Source organism: Strix aluco, chromosome 1 (genome assembly GCF_031877795.1).
Source record: "Strix aluco isolate bStrAlu1 chromosome 1, bStrAlu1.hap1, whole genome shotgun sequence".
Taxonomy (NCBI): Eukaryota; Metazoa; Chordata; class Aves; order Strigiformes; family Strigidae; genus Strix; species Strix aluco.
Genome location: NC_133931.1, coordinates 160,127,897 through 160,147,832, shown reverse-complemented (window position 1 = coordinate 160,147,832; position 19,936 = coordinate 160,127,897).

Genomic DNA, 19,936 nt, shown 5'->3' with positions numbered 1-19,936 from the left:
AAGGTAACTTACAAATAATTATAAAAAAAAAAAAAACCCAAAACTACTTCACTCATAAGATGTTATACTTTTCCCCTTTGGAACAGCTGTACAAAAATGAAGCACAATTTTCCCAGATATTTATTTCTGTACTATTACTAATTTTTCTGTCAAAAGTTTTTTGAGTTTTGTTTTGTTTTGTTTTCTTCCAACATAAATTGAAGCTTATAGAAAGAAAATTGTTTACCAGATGCAATATCCTTCCAATACATGTAAGGAAAATCCTGAGTTAGGAAGCTTGAGGATAACTTCATGAGTTGCTCAAAGGGTCTGTCTGGCACAAAACCATCCTCCCACACCAGTTGTGTATTAGCAAATGGAGCTGGATGCTTGGCTACTAGGTCCACATTTGGACACAGTGCAGTTTCTAAGGTCATAGCTTTACCCTTATGAACTGCTTTTTCAAAAATGCCCGAACAGTATTGACAAACAGCATGGAGCCTCTGGTGAGTTAGAAATCTGCTGTCACATTTCGTCTTTTCTAGTGTTAATATTAGTTTTAGCTGAATATATTAAATGAAATGTCCACTCCTAAGAAAAAAAGCTCTGTTTTTCTGGTCTGCCTTTTCATTTGTAAGATCTGCAAAGAGTAATTTTCATAGCATCAGCCCTTAAATCACAATCTTTAATTATATTGAATCTTCTTTTTTAAAAATCCATTTGTGTATAAAGATGTTGCTGTAGCCATTGTGAAAAGAAATTGGATTTTGCATTACTTTCATTTTCAGTCAAAAATTCGTAGGGATTGCAGCTTGTGATATCATATGAAACTGTATAGCTCTGCCTTTGATATCACTGTTATAAAAATGACTTCTCCCCTTGCAAAACTGTGTAGTGCAACAATTCAAAACAAGAAGAAAAAGCTGTGATTCCTTCTTTCCTAGAGGCTTTCCATCATTTACATTCACCAGCAAAAGGTTGGCGTGTACCTCAAGGACTAATGATAATGAAAAATGTTGTATTAAAGAAGAGAAATCTTTCATAACTTGCATACTAACACACTGAACTCATTACAGCTTGTCTTACTACAGCATGCTCTTTTATGTCTGCCGTAATGCACTTCATTTTCAAGAGACTATGACGTGCACTGATTCTGTAAGCATTTTTTTTCTTCCTTATTTTCAAAAGCTGCCTTTGGTTGTCATAAACTACTCGCTTATGGGATACAAATTAGGCACTAGGGTTTTCTGCAGTTTCTGACTAATATCAAGATCTGAAAAATTATATTTAAAATGTATCTGGGACAAGTAATTGTTTTCCATTTTCCTAGAGCAGAGTACTTGTGACGTTGTAGCTCAGGAGCTGCCAGCAACCTCAGCATTTTTATTGAAATAGTGAGCTGTTTGTGGCAGAGGCTGTCTTTTTTGCTGTGATTCAATTTTTTTGTAGCATGTGCAGGGAAACTGTGTTCATGGTTTGACGTTCTGGACATTATTATGTTATGAGGAATCAATAATAAACATACATTTTTGAATAGTTTATAGATAAATTTTGATAATACACTGAAAGTTGAAATTTGTAATTTCTTGGAAGTGAAACATTGTTTTGTTTTTGCTGCATACTATTTATATAGGTGTGGCCACAGCTCTGGAGCACATCTCCTACACTTGCTGTGGCACCTTAATTTGCCATTCAGTACACTGTTCAGTCCTTCTGTAGTTTTCTCCAGAAGAAAAAAAAAACAGTATTAATATTCCTAGATGCATTTGCTGGAAGTAGCACAACGGATAACTCTTTGCTCTCAATCTGCCTTCTACTTCACAAGCAACTCCCACTGAACTGTTGACTCCATAAAATACATAAATGTATTAAACCAATCTAAAATATAGAAGAATAATGGAAAGTTTGGAAATGAGCATATAAATGTATGCAACATATCTCTAAAAAACTATTTCTGCAATTGATTTTAAGTGACCTGTGTCAAAATCTTGATGAAAATGGAAAAAAAGTCATGCAGACAGACTAAAAATAATTGAATAGTAGTTTCAGTTTTCCAGAGGGCTCTGCTCCAGTAACTATGAAAGCAAATTGCTCTGATTAAGTCATAATAAAAGTCTGTTTAAGATATAAAAGCATCCCAATTCAGTTGTCCTACAGGATTTGTCTGTTAGACATACACTTTGTATTTGAAGATGTATTTTTACATTTTGCATTGAGTATGTCCAACTTGATTCTTTATAGTTCTATAAACTGTGTTCTGTGCCTCTTTCAAAGATAACAAAGCCTTCTCTAAAGAAACTCAACTACTTGACATTATGCTTTAATATAATATTATGAGATTGACCTAGACTGCTGTTCTCAACAGAAAAGTGACTATAAAAATGATATGATGAGTTTTCTGAAAAGCAAAAAGAAAATTCAGATTCAAGTTAAATAACGGCTTAAACTATGCAAGAGCTATCTTTAGAACACCGAAAACTGAGTTTCATTTAGTGACATCTCAAAGTCTGTAAGTAAGGTAAAGAAGATTTTATTTTATTCCTACGATTGAACAAGAAGAAATCTAACATAAACTAACAGTTCATTTCAATACACTGAATCAAAAGATGCTCATCACCTGCCCCTCTTTTAGATGACATATCCCTGAGCAATAAGACAAATTTTCAAAAACAATTGAACAAGTCAACATAAGCTGAATGAACAGTGCAATGGCAATAAATATCATGTTAGTTCAGTTCACCATTACAAGGAAAAGAAGAAGAAAACCTCCTACAACTCAATAACATCAGTAAGAACCTGCTTGCCTTTAAGCCAGCCTGAAAGAGAAAAGATGTAAATGCAAGAAATAATATATTCCTCCTCCTAGGTGGTTCTTTTTGATAAAAAGAAAGGCAAGGGAAAGAGTATGATAGAAAGAATAGAATGGAAGTAAAGAGAAAGGTCAGGTAGGGTGAGGTTAAGAAATACTTTGGAGAAGAGTTTGGAAAGAAGTGGAAAAAAACCTCTAATAGTCCACAATTAAACACCGATGTTGACTTCAGTGTTCATGATGATATCACAGGTCTGTATGCACAGGTTACCAAACAGTCCAAAAAAATCGGGTGCTGGTACTATTGCACTATTTGTGAGAGTATTTTTGTGTTACTTATCCTTACCTCATTTTTAGACCATGCAACAGATTGTTAAACTCTAGTAAATCCATTGTGAATCTGAAACCTGCCTCCTTTCTGTGCCCTACACCAAGGCCAAATTATGCCAAATGGTGCTAAACAAAAACTTGAGATCAAGAAGAGGTAGGACAAATAGTTATGGCAACACAGATCACTGAACTTAGACAACGCAGTCTCTCAATGCCAGGTGGGGACGCTGGGTCTGGTATAGTTGCCTTCCCCAATCTGGTTGCACATGGTTCAAACTGACTTGGAAAAAAGTTGCTGTCCTTTCAATACTGGCATTCAACGTAAACTAAAACTTATGTTTGTTGGCCTAAAATGCTCTGATGCATTTTAAGGGAGGGAAAACTACAAGTGGTAAGTTGGTCGGCCACCCCAAGTCTTACCTTGCCTTTGCAAAGGCAGGTTAAACTCCACATAGTTATTGATGCTCAGCTGACCCATGGGTAAGCCAAAGCTACAGTAACTTAGTCAGCATATGTAACCTTAGCTTTCATTTAAAAAACGACGAATTAAGCTAGTGGCAGAACTTTGGCTCTTGCCATTCCCAAATATCTTCCTGTTAATTATATACCTTATATGCTTCGGTGAATATGAATGCACTTGAGCACATTTTTAAATTCTGAAAGTTTCCATTAAAATTTGAGCTCAAACAGCCCACAAAGATAGTGATTTAATCCTTCAAACTCATGATATTTGCAGGTCTAGGTCCTCAACTGACTTATTTTTTACTTTATGGAAATTTAATGCAAAACTTATTTCAGTTCAAGTGCTACATGCCAGTGACACATCAGAAATAGTTATGATTTTTCTTTTCATTAAGAAATAGAAAAATCAGAATCTGAATTTAAATGAAAATGATAAATATACATACAGAACCAATTCTAAGTATTTCTTAATGGGAAATTAGAGCATGAAATTATATCTTCATGTAAATGTAAATTTCTGCTTTATGTTAATGAAAAATAACATTTTAACTGCATAAAAGCTTGTCTGAGCTTAGTATGAAAGCAGTAACAATATTTTAAACAAATATAAAGCTCTGGTAAAATACCTTTTCACTCTAAAAAGTCACTCAGAATGTACTAGACTATGCTTTACTATTTCCTCTGTTCTTTATTATAAACAAGTGGTTACATCCAAACGAACTTAAATAAGTGAAAGTGCTACTGTTGAAAAGCAAAAGGAACAGTCAAGATACACTTAATCCCTTGGGAAAAACAATAACCACAGAAATCTCTTAACTTTGTGGTTATTAATGCGTGGAGAGACCGAATCAAGCTGAAATACGGAAATATTCCATCATTTTATGTCCCATAAAGGCAAATGAAGGCATTTTCTCCAAACAACTTTGCTTATTGGAAGAACACTCAAAAAAATGGGAGCATCATGTAAAACTGACAGTAGTTTGAATACAGTAGGATAAAGCTGAATAATTTGGGATTATCAGAAACAACAGCAGGAGGACTGAAAACAAAACTCAGAAAAATGGTCTAAAGTACATGCTGCAGTAAGCCAAGACAGAAGCCATGTCTTCAGAGTAGTCATAGTTTCTTAACTGGAACTACTGAGTCACTCAGAAGCTCAAAGAAAACCCCAACCATAAAAAATAGTAATCTAAAAATACTAGTGTCAAACATAATAGTTTTTCTATTCTGGTTTATAGAATAACTGTAAAATTATATTTTCATTATTTTCCTCTCCCTGAACTTAAGGTTAGAAACTTGGCTTTATTTTTTAATGAAAGTTGTATTTTCATGTAATACCAAGACTGCTATGGTGAAAAAATAAGAAACATGCAGGCAGAGATAGAGACTAGGGAAAAAGAACAGCTAATTGCATCAATTAATGTTGCAAACTTGCAACAGAATGGACATAACTGTGGTCCCACTGGCCTTGTTCCAGTTATTCCCTCATTTTGAATTAATTTTCAAGCATTTAGAGACACTTTAAAATTGCAAACTCAGTAGAGCATCAAAGGCACCTAATCTGAAAGAAAAAATAAAAATCGAGGGTGTATGTTGGTAACCCAACATAAAGTGTTTATATTGCCAGAAAAGGAAAAAATAACCTCTCGTTCAAATTTACACAAAATCTGGCATAGAAGTATTGCATCAGCAAATACTGATTCACAGATTTGACAGATCATAGAATCATAGAATATCTGAAGTTGGAAGGGACCATAGCAACCTGGTCTAGTGGAAAGTGTCCCTGACCATGGCAAGGGGGTTGGAACTAGATGATCTTTAAGGTCCCTTCCATCCCAAACCATTCTGTGATTCTGTGATTCTATAAGGATTATTGAATTCAAATTCCTTCTCCTTGCAGGACTATCTAGAACAAACCATATTCTAAGAGCATCGTCCAGACACTCCTCGAACTCTTGACAGGCTTGGTGCTGTGACCACTTCCCAGGGGAGCCTGTTCCACTGACTGGCCACCCTCTCAGTGAAGAACTTTTTCCTAATGTCCAATCTGAACTTCCCCTGAAGCAGCTTCATTCCATTTCCTCGTGTCCTATTGCTGGTCACCAGAGAGAGGGGATCAGCACCTCCCTCTCCACTGCCCCCTTGAGGAAGTTGTAGACTGACACAAGATCACCCCTCAGCCTTCTCTTCTCCTAGCTGAATAAACTAAATGACCTCAGCCACTCCTCATAAGTCTTGCCCTCAAGACCTTTCACCATCTTGGTCACTCTCCTCTGGACACACTCTAATAGTCTGATGTCCTTCTTATATTAAGGCACCCAAAACTGCACATAGTACTGAAAGTGGGGCAGTGTGGAGTTGGACAATCACCTCCCTTGACCAGCTAGCTATGCTGTGCTTGATGCACCCCAGGACACGGTTGGCCCTTTTGGCTGCCAGGGCACACTGTTGACTCATGTCCAACTTGCCATCAACCCAAACCCCCAGATCTCTTTCCGCTGGGCTGCTCTCCAGCCTCTCATTCCCCAATTTGTTTAAGGATTACCTCATCCCAGGTGGAGAATCTAGCACTTGCTTATGTTAAATTTCATATGGTTGGTGATTGCCCAGTCTCTAGTCTATCCAGATTTCTCTGTAAGGCCTCTCTACCCTCAAAGGTGCATGGTATTGAATGACCCGGCTAGAGCTTCCTCCCCACTGCTGGGGAAACTTAACCCTATCCTAGCTGAACCAGGACAGGTGTCCACAGCTCCTCCTTAGTATCACTAGTTTAGTATCACCAGCAAACTTAATATACATTTGATTCCTACATCCAGATAATTTATAAAAACATTAAAGAGCACTGACCCTAAAATTGAGCCTTGGGGAACCTCACTAGTGACTAGACACCAGCCTGATGTAACCCTATTTACTATAACTCTTTGAGCTTGACCCTTTAGCCAAATTATTAGAGAATTGTTTAGCTGTATGCTGGACATTTTGCCCAGAAAAGAGACAGTATCAAAAGCTTTGCTAAAATCCAAACCCACTACATCTACTGGCTTCCCTTGGTCAATGTGATGGGTGACCTTGTCATAAAAGGAAATTAAGTTAGTTAAATGGGACTTTCCCCTCATGTACCCGTGCTGGATATGACCAATGACTGCATTGTCTCTCAAGTGTTTTTCAATAACTCCCAGAATAACCTTCTCCATAATTTTTCCAGGTACCGAAGTCAGACTGACAGGCCTGTAATTACCAGGGTCTTCCTTCTTACCCTTCTTGAAAACTGGAACAAGATTTGCCAGCTTCTAGTTGACTGGGACCTCACCAAGCTCCAAGATTGTTGAAAAATAATGGAGAGAGGTCCCACAACAACATCAGCCAGCCCTTTCAGTACCCTGGGATGATGAGATGAGAGTAAACCCACAGATGAATTTCCAGGAAGATAGTATCTATTCAAATCTTAAAGCATTCCTCCAAGTAAATGATCGGGAGGATCTTAGCCATGATAAACAATCCTGTAGTTGGATTAAAAAAAAAAACAAACAGCTTTATAGTGGCATTGCTCAGACATGGATTTAGTGAAGGAGACTCTCAAGATTACAGTCTTCCTGTTAGTGTCACCCGGTGAGGTACACATGTTCTTCTGATACATCAGTTGTTAACAAAACGCGTGGTCATTTATATTCATTGTGGGACTACATCCTCCCCTTTACGTTCTTTATTCCATTGGAGAATAGCTATGATAATGTGTGTGCATATCAGTGTAATTATCCCTAATGTAAAGACTCATATCACTTGAATTATTTAAGAAAGGCTTTAAGGGATACACTGAAAGAAAGAAAATGTGATAAATGTGAGGAGAGTTTTGCTTCTCAGTTTGTCATTCTGAATTCATCAGATTTCTGCTGATTCAGATCAGTGGAACTACTCAGGGCGTAAAATAAAGCATGCATATAAGAGTGTGGTCAGAAGTTAATTTCAGCAGCAGATAAAACAAATACACTTGACTTTGAACTAAAGGGGACCAGGAGCACCTACAGTGGCATTTACAATTTATCAGGGGGATAGTAATGATCAGCTAAGATACAACCACTTTTGCTGACTGTGCCTAAGATTCAGATACAGAAAGACTAGTTCTTATTTGGCTCTTAACTTTTCATTTCACTGGGATGGAAACTTAGATGGGAACTAGGAAGTTAAATATCTTACTGAATTTTGGTTTTCATCTTCTCAGAAACAGAGCGTGATGCAGGAAGGACTAGTAATTTAATTTTTGTCACTCAGGAGCCACAAATCTGATTTAAACGTGTGCCTAAGTGAATTAAGAGTCTGAGTACCAGTGTTAATTGGGTTGCAAATTATACTCCACTTTGTTTAGTATTTGGTTTATCTTAAGTTTCTTCTGCTGCTTTGCATAGGTTACAAGTAAAGAATAATTACTGTACCATTTGTTCTGTAGTTAATAACAGAATCAGGGATTTGCTAGCACAACTGCTTTTGAAAACAGAAAAAACATTGGCAACAATGACAGTTGCTTTCTGTGTTTACATATATGTAGTGAAAATAAAGGTATTCTGATTTCACACTATAGCTGGTATGGGCTGCCTGATAATGAACATCAGCAGACGGAGTAAATCACAGTTTCATTGTAATATTAAGAAACTTGCCTACTCTTCCACACTGTTGCACTCAACATATTGCCCTTGGCGGCCTAAGTCTGCCATTAGAAATACATATGACTGAAAGAGTATATTCTACTAATTACTGTCTTTCTCTTACACAAACAGACATGCATAAAAGAGTAAACTACATTAAATAGTCCTGTTGTGCTGTGGTTAGAACACAGTTTCAGACTTAGTAGAAGTAAAAAGCCCCTGTCTCACTGAGGCTAGATATCACTAATCAGCTCATATGTAATACTCTGCTTCTGGAAAATGTAGCAGGTCCAGAACCAGTCCCTTTGGAGGGGCTTGGTAAGTACATTTAATTCCTGCTGAATCTCCTGTGTGCAACAGGACAATATATAAGCATCCTGAAATGGTCATAGTAGTGAATTTGGAAACCAAAAATTGGCAGTCCTGATTTTGCCTCATCTGCTGATAGGTTTTGGGCAAGTTCTGTTACCAGAGGATCTGAGTTCCTTTAAAGGTCGGTTAGCAATGCTATCTTGTGGTTGTCATACATACTGCATTATTTTTTCTGTCTTACCCTCATTCCTTGAGAAGTGTGAGTTTAGTATTTTGAAAGATATTCTGAGTAGGGTGGGGTTTTTATCCCCAGTGGAAACACTGTTAAAAGTGTGTTCAAAGCTAATGAAAAAGGCTCCTTACAGTTATGGAAGACAGTGGAGTTTATGATGGCCCTTATTTCTTAGGAGAAACTATTTCATGGTCTTGAACCATCTCCCCGGTAAATGTCTTGTCTTGTACAGGTGAGCTTTATCTTTATGGTGGAGGGTTCTATTGCAGTGGAGGAGAAAGTTTATGACTGCAATCTTTATCTTGGACCTTCAGGTCAGCTATTAGCTATGCTAGGCTTATGCCACAGAACACTTTAAGCATTTGAGACCAGGTCATTTAGTCTATTCAATCACTTTTTTCCTACGCAGAAAATAAGAGGAACAATTTTTACCCAGACTTTTCAGTTTGATTTGACATTCTCAGACAAAAATCAGTATATAAATGCAGTAGTACTGTATGATAATTTATATTTGACAGGGATTAAAAGCAGCAACTTGCACAGTACGAAATCTTAATGTTTATAACATACTTGGGACCTATGTACAGTCAAGGATGTGCATGCAAATGGAGTGCATGTATCTGCTATAACACATGCACAAATATAAAGATATTATTATATAAAACATATTAAAATTATTGCCTTTTCTAGCAAACAACAGTTTCTGTTATGCTTTGCCAAAACTGCATATGAGATGCATTTGACATGTTTATCATGCCTGGATTGACTGTTGAAGAAGTATATAGGGAAATTTTGTTCCAGAAGTATTCAGGATTAATCAGTTAATCCTACTGTCATCTATGCTGCTTTGTGCAGTCTCCATTTCCTTTTGAGGCTCTCATTGCAAAGTTGTTAATACTTTTAAATTCCACCCAAGTGAATTAGCATGGGCAGATTTTTTTCTCTATAGAAGGCTGGGAGTCAAGCTTGGGAACTCTAAGAAGACGACATCCTCATACTGATGCTGTGATTTTTATTGGCTCTTAATATACTCATTTCTTTGACAATATTAATTATTGCTTATTAGATGAATAAAAATTGCATTCCAGTGGAATTATTGTAAAGCTCTTCTAATTAAATAATTTTTAAAATATACATTACCACCCTGAAGAGGAAAGAAGGAATCAGTTCCTCCTTTTCTAACTGCATTTGAAACTGAGATTATGATTCCATGATGAAGTCAATCCAGTTTTAGATTCCTGCTCCAGATCATATAAACTGAAGTCATGGGATACTAAAGGCTGATCCAGTATAAACTATCAGTTCAACAGTGCAAAAAACACAACCAAACAAAACCAGTGATGATGGATTTACTTCAATTTACACACTTTATGCAGAATCAGGTATTGTCCAGCAGATTTGTTCTAACTTGATTCTGGAAAAGATGTCACCTGTTGTCTCACAGCTGACATGAAGCCAAAATAAAACATAATGCCAGAATGAATTCTTTCTCGTGTACAGTGGTTAATCTGGCAGAAATGTGATTGCATCCACATGTCTGAACTACACTGAGTGTGCACTTTTAAGATGTTAGTGGTGCATAGATCAGATATTAGTGAGTGTGGGACCATAGCCTTGAAGGGACCATCCTTTGGCTAGAATAAAAATACGGCCTAGCTGCAGGTAAAACTTCCACGATCTCAGTAGAATTATATTACTGTTTTTCAAAGCCACTCTCAAAGAGTGCCGTAAAAATGTAGTGTTATTTTTTAACCACTCTATCCATACTCCAACGTAACATTTATTTGAGAATCCTAACCTTGAATTTTAAAGAAGAGGGGGAAAAAACCACCATGTTTACAGCCATATCCTTCTCATCCCTTAAGACAAGTAAGCTTTCTATGACAGAGAGCAGAGGGCAAGGTTTGCAATATTACCTGTGCACACACACCTATCAATTTCAGAATCTGAATTGCCATTCTCTTGCAAAGGCAATAAGCACGGTAATATGTCTTAGATGAAAAAAAATATAATAGGTTTACTACATAACAGACAAAAAAAAATCTGCCTAGAAAACAAGCAATAGAGTAATCTCATTACAAAAGAACATTCAGAAAATTAAAACTAAAAATGCAAAGTGAATAAATTTAATCTAAAGACTGTTAAACCCCTAAACAAATCTGTATCAAGAGTAAAATGACAAATAACTGTTACAGCATAATCCTCCTTTTTCAAAGAAGTGGTGGTTTCTGGTGTTCTGTTGATTCATTTTCAGCCTCTTGATTAGATAAATCTTCTGCATGTATCTCACACATTCTGTAATATATTTCTGCAAATATATTCTAGCAGTGAAAATGTAGGGAGGAAGAGAAAAGAATCTGAATAAAAGAACGTGTCTTCTAACAGCTCAGCTGCCACACTATAAGGGCTTATATAGAAGTTCTTTGTGTTTTGTAAAGCATATTGTCTTTGTTCTTTATTGAACCCTAGAAACACTAAAATAAATAAAATATTTCTGACAAGAATACCAACCACACAATATTTATCTATGTAAAGAAGTATTAAAAATTACTGCCTTTAAAGATTTTTTTCATTTTTCTTTTATATTCCTGTAGTGTAGATGAAAATTTATAGTTTGACTAACAAATCTCTCTCTTCTTGAGTTGTACTCAAAAAAAAAAAAAAGAAATATTAAAGGATTTAGAAGTAATTGCTTCTAATTCTCTGTTTTTCCTCTCTCAATTCAACTGTCTTAAAGCATTGAATGGTGTGGAAATGATTAACAGTTTAATGAAACTTAAATGGACCTACTGTTTTATGTTATAGATTTAAAATATTTCCACCAAGAACAGAACCATTGTGCTATATTTCATTAGTGAGAAGGTTTGCCTGCTTGGACTGTTCACCACAAGTCTGGCTGTATCAGGAATGACTGGATGTCACCCCGTGGTTAAATGCTAGCATGCAGACAGGTTCTGTTTGTTTTCAGTGTCCCATGAGTCAGTTAATATCTCACTGTGCTTCCACCTGGAACTGCGCCATTCTTGGAGCAAGAGTTTGTCAGTAATACCTTATGTCTCAGCTCCTTTCAGCTGTGCAGCAAAGTCCTCAGCAGATGGAAAGTAGATTCCTTTGACCCCATCCTGTCCAAATGCAGTGTTGGCACTGCACTTCTCTAGTTCTTGAAGTTCCCGCTCAGTTTCTAAGGAGAAAAAAGAAAAAAAAAAAATTATATATACATATATATATAATCACATGAACTATTAGTCTTCTTACTCCAAACTTTGAAAACAGATTTTTTTTTTTTTTTTTAAGCTCTGGAATGAGCCCTGCTCTAATCTCCAGGAAAATACTTTTTCCCAATTGTAATTCTGCATTCACCATGGATGGTTCTAAGAGGACAGTGCATTCCTTTCCAACTAGCTATAGTTTGTTTCTTGAGCTCAGGAATGGTGCTGCATAGCATGAAACTTTTCCAAGAGTAGGGTTTTTCAGTCAGGGGAGTACATACTTCTCTTTTGCCTTTTTAATGTCATTTAGAGTCAGTTACTGGCAATGAAAGGCTGGTTTTGGCTGAAGTTACTACTTCAAAAAACTTCTGTGAAAACTGCAAAATCTGCCTGGTAGAAACACATCAAATACACGTGGCTAAGGGACCACGCACAATTTACAGAAATATAATATGGGACACAGCAATGGCTGGCTAGCTGCTGCCCGATATCTCACTATGTACCATGTCAACAAAGCTATTGTGTATAATGTCCAGAAGGAACATACTTACCTTGGGCAAATACCTGCTGTCCATGTTGTAGCTGTGACTCACCATCAACTCAGAACTGGATGTATGAATATAGCTTCAACATGCTGATTAATTTAGAGTAATTATGCCAACAAATATAACTTCAGAATTAAGCTTTTGTTTGCATGTCACTTCACTGGATCTTTTAATTGTCCAAGATTTTGTTACAGGAGAGCAGAGCATTGCTCAAGATAGCTCATGCAAAAGACACACTTACAACCACCACTTCAGGCATCCAGGGAAACGGAAAGGAAAGGAAAGGAAAGGAAAGGAAAGGAAAGGAAAGGAAAGGAAAGGAAAGGAAAGGAAAGGAAAGGAAAGGAAAGGAAAGGAAAGGAAAGGAAAGGAAAGGAAAGGAAAGGAAAGGAAAGGAAAGGAAAGGAAAGGAAAGGAAAGGAAAGGAAAGGAAAGGAAAGGAAAGGAAAGGAAAGGAAAGGAAAGGAAAGGAAAGGAAAGGAAAGGAAAGGAAAGGAAAGGAAAGGAAAAGAAAAGAAAAGAAAAGAAAAGAAAAGAAAAGAAAAGAAAAGAAAAGAAAAGAAAAGAAAAGAAAAGAAAAGAAAAGAAAAGAAAAGAAAAGAAAAGAAAAGAAAAGAAAAGAAAAGAAAAGAAAAGAAAAGAAAAGAAAAGAAAAGAAAAGAAAAGAAAAGAAAAGAAAAGAAAAGGTGAAAGAAAAGAAAAGAAAAGGTGAAAGAAAAGAAAAAAGAAAAGAATCCCTGCTTACGTCTATCTAGCACATAGCTTATCTCTAAATTTTTCTGTTCTGATGATGCTGCTAACAAGCTTCTATATGATCAGGCCAACAAGCTAGCAAGTGCTTCATAGTATTCCTAGCTGAGGGTCATGGCTCTCACCCAATCCTTATCTCTTCAGGTTCTACCATAGGAAGAGATCCTAAAATCCAGCATATCCTACACTGTCTTTACAGTCCAGCTAAGTCTTTGGAACGTAGCATCATCTAAACTCAACCCTTTCCTCCTTAAATATAACTTTTGATTAAGCTGGTCATTAATTGTTTATTCCCTCTTTGTAGGTGCTAATACCAGAGTCATGACCAAAGAATAGTTTTCACCTTGTCGGGCAGACAAGGTGACATTCATCTCACCTGGTTTAAACATTTAGAATGGTAGAAACAGGTAGAAACATGTCTCTTAGATACCTTTGGGTCCCTTTGTGATCAATGAATATAATATTTAAGGAATGATTAATCTGCTTTATTTTAGACATCTACATTCAGATGAATCACTCTGTAGGAGTACTTCCTTCTAGTGAGTATAAAGGAAGCCCAGGGTTACCAGCTTAGAGGTAGACATCTGCATTATTGGTCAATAAATCCTTATTTTAACAACCTTTCCCATGGCTACCCAAGCCTTCAGCAATGTATTACAGCTGTATAGAGGATAACGTTCTGCACTATGGGTCTGGGAAAGGTTTCATCTCAAAGCAAAGCTTTCTTATATGTGAGCTTCATAGTTCATGCATGTACATGTTAATCCTAATTGGTCAAATTAATTTATCAACAGCTGTGCATTAAATTAATGACAGGGCTTTGTTTGTAAACAGGCACAATAATGACCTGTGCTGTTGTCAGATCCTGTGCTGATAAACCGGGTGCATTTCAACAGCTTCCTTCTTCAGTCATTTAAGTGCCTTTTTCTAGAAAAGGGTCCTTCTGCCCTTTCTTGAAATAAAGGTAGCACATGTTTTCTTCTGCTTTTGGTCATTAGATTTGCACTCCAGATTGTTTCACAAAAACAGCCTGTGCCTTTTGTGTGGTAACTTCATCTGTCTTGTTATTATAGTGTAAATTGCAGCTGCAGCTGTTATCTATTTTATGTCTTTAACTGCCATGTAAAGTTTTATTTAGAAACAGAGAGATGTGAAGTGAAAATGTCAGTATATGAGGAAGGAGCACACTGAAAGTATAACATTGAACAATTTTTTCATGTTGGAAATAACATCCACATCTTATCTTGAGGAAAAGTACTGAGAACTTAAAAAAAAAAAAAAAAAAAAAAAGATATATCTTTTTTATTTTTTTTTCCCCCTATATTTTTTGTTGGAAATAACTTTAGAAGCCAGTATAACTGAAAACAACTTTTTTTCTCAGATCATGTCTTTCATCCTATCTTGGGCATTTCAAGAATATCATCACCTTCCTATTCCTCTGAGAATAACTAAACTTTGGTTGCAACTTACCAGCTGGAAGAATTTTATATGAAAGAAAGGTTTCTAAACCAATTTAAAGGCACTGAGAAAAATGTAAAGACAGTTCAGAACAGAGAACAAAAACCATTCTAGATATTTTCTAAAAAGCCTTTACAGATATATTAAAATTAGAGGTGAAGTATCAACTCTTATCGGGGAGGGTATCTGGTTGTAGGATTAGGCTTCCAAATATAGACTTGCAAACATTCTCATCTCTGAAACCTGTAATTCAAAACCAAATTCTCATCTAGAAGATGGGCTCTTAGTCTTAAATTACCAGGTAACTGAAATAAGTTCTATGGCTTTTGTTGTATGGCAGATCAGACTAGGTGGTCACAAGCCCGTACAACTTGAAAATCTATGAAATCTCTAACTCTTGCACAGCTGGCAAAGTATAATGCACATTCTAACTATACCATCATTTCAATATCATGACCCTAAAACTTGCATTCTGGGAGAGGACCACTAATAAGCTTGCTCTTACTTGTTCTCACCTACCTCCGCTCCTGAAGTGGAGGAACATAGAGGGTTCTGTATCTCTGCCACACTTTCCAAGGTCCAGTGCTCACATGGAACAGTGTTGTTGCCTTCAGACTGCTGTCATCAAGCACATGTGAGCATTAGAAGCCAGGGTTTCTAGCAATAGCAAGATGCTGTTGAACAGCTAGTTGTCTGTAATTTTTGTCTTCATCTCACAGATGAAAACTCCGACCAAGTCTTCAGCTCAGCAGAAAACAGAAGACACTAGGAGACAGAGAGGCGAGATTCTGCTTCCTGGGTTTTAGCCTGCTTTGAGTCATACTGCAGCCCCTACTGAGATCCAGGCTCAACACTAAATCCAGTTTTCACTCTGCTTGTAAAAGACAAGCTCTGGGATTCTCTCCATCACACTTTCCTTTCTCAGTGACAGCAATACCCAGATTAGAAGTAGCCCTAGCTGAACTCAGACTTCATTAGTGGCTGTTCCAATCCAGCAGCTCCTGCCTTTTACAGCTGATGGACATGTTCTTTCCTCTAGGACAAATAGGGATGTCTTTCTGCCTTCTGAGTTTTCCTTGGACAGTGTTTTGTATCTGTGGGAAATATCTCCTTCTGGCTTGTAGTAATGTCACCTTGGGAGTGCAGGACAAAGGCATTCTGGACCTCTGCTTTTGGTTTCAGAGTGAGGAAAATTTCAAGTGATCTGGAACTCCCCTTTTTCCTAAAAACAACTAATCCTTACTCTTCAACACAAACACAGGGGGAATTGTAGGAACTTAAAGAAAAAAATGATGGGAGAACAGTGGGAGGAGAAGCTGTAGGCTCAAATAGCTGTGTATAATCCCTTTAAAACAGGATATTTTACATGGACAGAAAGCAGTAGCTTTTCACAATTAACTGGTAACATGTATAACAGAGAGAAACTTTTTAGTATGTTTCTGAGATAAGACTTGTTCAAAAGGGAAACTTGAATGGACGTAAGGACTCACAGCCCCTAAAGATCAGTCAAACCTTCTTTGGGTACTAGAAGCTTGTAAGGTTTAAGCATCTCCTCTAGACACTTACATTTGAAAGTTTTGTTTCTATAACACTGTTGATATTCTGCAAATTTGAAAGCAAAACCAGTTATAAAGAACAGTAGAATATTATGCAAGGAATTAAGTTATTTGCCTATTGAAATGTCAAGAAATGTTTATTCCCATGTAATTCAACACAATTCCCCTATTTTTCCATATGGTTCATGAACCATATGTACATATATATTGGTACTGCAAGTCTGACCAACAGTTACTAAATGTAAGAAAGCTCCTAGTCTTACTGTTTCAGATTTATAGCTTTAAGCTATTTTTTTTGCACCAACCAAAACATTTTGCACTAGATGGTCTTCAAGGTCCTTTCCAACCTAGATGATTCTGTGATATGTAATTAATATGTCATTAACTAAGTATTTCCATTAATACAACTAATGCATTCTTATGTTATATATTTCGCTGGAAGGGTTGAGGTTTTGAAAACTCAAAACATTAGTTAGTTTTGATAAATCTGTATTAAGTAATACTGAAGTCTTATCCAAAGAAGCCTGAAATTTGGTATGACTTAAGTTACACTGCTTGTAAAACCATAAATGATTTTAAATTCTGAAAATACATTTAATTATTGCAATGAAGAATTATAGTTTTATCAAATATTTTACTATAATGCATTCAAATAATCATTTAGAGGTTAATTGGACAGATACCTGAGATTAATCTTTGTTAATCTGGAAAATTACAACAAATAATTTATGGTTACTTTAAGTATAATATTTTAATACATCAGGAAATTTTCTGCTGAGATTGATCATTATTTTTATTATCTGAAAAAATTAATTTTAGATAAAACTAGTGTTTAAATGATGAAAGTAATTGTATTTGGTAGCATTTGAATTAACTTTGATTCTACTGTTTTACTGAAGGTCATACAGTTTAATTGACATTGATGAAGTCTTATATTCAAGTGACCTATGGTTGACACTAATAATGACAAAATCTTCTTTCTGGAAGAAGAGGATTACTGTGGTAGACCTTAAATAACTTGGCATTTTCAGTGAGATGACCTTGTTATTTGCATTATTCATGGTATTTCCAATGGTAAATATAACGGCATGCCAAGAAATACTGCTGACACTGAGATGCCCGTGTCTTATATAGAATTGACAATTGTTTAAAGAAGCAAGCAATCTACCTAAGTGTATTGCAGTATGCTATGACTGCCCATTCTACTCTAAGTAAATTTTTAGGAATGTTTCTGAAGCTTTTAATATCTTGGTTTGGTTGCTTGTTGTTGTTCTTTGCAGCTTCTTTGTTCAAAAGTGCATTATGTTCAAAAAGTGCAAGAAATACAAATTTGGTAAAATGCAATGAAGAGATTAATTGAGCCAGCAGGAAGAAAAGGTATATGTGTATGCTTGTGTGAACACACTTTGGTAAATAAATGGCAGGAGTAGTCAAAATATGACAATTGTTGATGCAGTACCAGAACTTAGTATCATGACATTGTGGACAGTATGAGAGAGAAGTAAACAGAGGTGCTGAAGTTTTGCATCATGACACAGGAAGGAGTACGGAAACTGGCAAAGGTTCTAGGAGGGAATAACAGTGGACAGGCTTGGGGACTCCTATACTAGATCAGTATATAGGATATTCAAGCACCTGAAAATCTTTGGGCAGCATATAACATTTTCTTTTATCCTTGTTGAATCTGCAGACCCCATGTCTGCAGACCCAATGTCTGCAAATTCAACAATGTGTGCTTACCTCACATGTACATGTAACAGTAGTACTCAGGAGATAAAACATCCGTGTAGTTCCTTGGGTGTACGTACCACTAGCATATCAACTTACTGGGCTTTGTTTTAAAAACAGTGAAGGAACTGAGGGATGGTGAGCCAAACAGTATATTTTGTAAAACTGGGCTGCTTCTTATTTACTAGAATATTTAGAGTGTGCTGGAATACTTAGACACTCCAGCATTTTCAGGGGTTTTTTTGTAGCCAGAATACCTAGAAACATTAAAAAAACCCCAAATAAACAACCAACAAAAACCAAACAACCAAATTCAGACAGTAAGAAGATCCTGGTACTGTTTACTTAAGAAACCATCAGCTATAAAAATCCCAGAAGTTAGGAATATGAGCATCCATATGTTTAGATGCAAATTACTGCTCCTATGGCAAATGTCTCTCATGCTCTTATTCATGCAAATGAAGTCAAAGCTAGTTTTGTTGTTGACTGAAGAGCGAGCTAAGAACTTATCCTCCAGAATAAAGCTATCAACATTTCTATGTTTTAAACCTATATGTTCATCTCCCAGAGATAAGCAAACTGATGCATGCTGTCTACCTGGAGCCTAGAAGTTAGGGTAAATTCTGGGTATGAGATCTGGGTACGAATTCTGAGCATGAGATCAACCCCAATTCCTTGCACAACCCTCCTATTTGAAATGTGCTCTTATTGTGTAGTCTTCAGCATAAAATGTCTGCCACCGTTACTCCAGACCCTCAATTTGGTTTCTGTTCCTCTGTACCCCCTTTTCTCTTTGTTATCCATAGGTATAGGCAAACATGGAAGAACAAACAGAGTTTTGGGAAGGGCTGTGCTTTTCAGTGTGCAAGGAAACTACACACTGCAGTGCATCATGCTAGGGAGATAAGAGAGTGTCATATGAAAGGTACAGGTATAGGCTCTGAAGTACAGAACATATAAGGGGAAGAGCAAAGAAAGCTGGTTGAGGATGACCTGCAAGTTAACCCTAAGAAGCAATGCAGATATGACCTTAATCTGCACACTGCGAAAGTAACTGAGCTCGTGTTTTAAGGCACCTTCACTATCAAAGAAATCGTCATCCTCTAGTGAATGCAATTTTGTTTCTAGTTAGCATAGTAAAATTGCCATACATAGTTCATTTCTTGTTTTGGTTTTTGCTTGTTTTCTTTTTCACGGTATGTTAGTATCTGACAAGTGAAACAACTGTGATTTTTCTGGACAGCTTTAACAAGCATTAATGAATTCTGATTGTGTAAAAGAATGTTGCATTGTTATTGCTTAAAGGAAACCTCAACAATTTAAATATTGGCAAGGAGTAATATTTGTCTATACAATGACATAACCTGTAATTAAAACTAAAGTATTATATTGCAGAGACAATTCTGAGTATGAGGGAAGCATTCTTCAAAATTGGAGCAATTTGATATTTAGTCTGCCAGACAGAGGCTGGCAAGGACTTTCTTCTTTACAGAAGACTTTCACTTATAGAAGAAAGTGATGCATTCAGATAGGTGTATAGATAGATGTAACATTTTGAGGTTACATTTATCCTATACTATTTCCTTGTCATGCTTAGTTTACCAGCAAAACTACAAATTATTTTTCATTTGTATTCTGCTATTCTTATGCCTGGAGGGTCAGACTACTTTATGAAAATCAAACTCTACTCTCTTTTTGGCTCTATCTATTGTCATTTTGAAATTGCCAACATGAAGTCCATGATCATACTGTTTTTTATTATCAGGCTGTTGTTGTTTATAATATATGAAGCAGAAGGATACCGGGTATTTGTTTGTTTGTTTTCCTCTCCATAAGCTTCACTGATCCTGTAGGTCTGAGAACAATATTCATTTTCACTGGTAAACTGAATAAACACAATTTTGCAGTCATAGGTGGAGAACACTT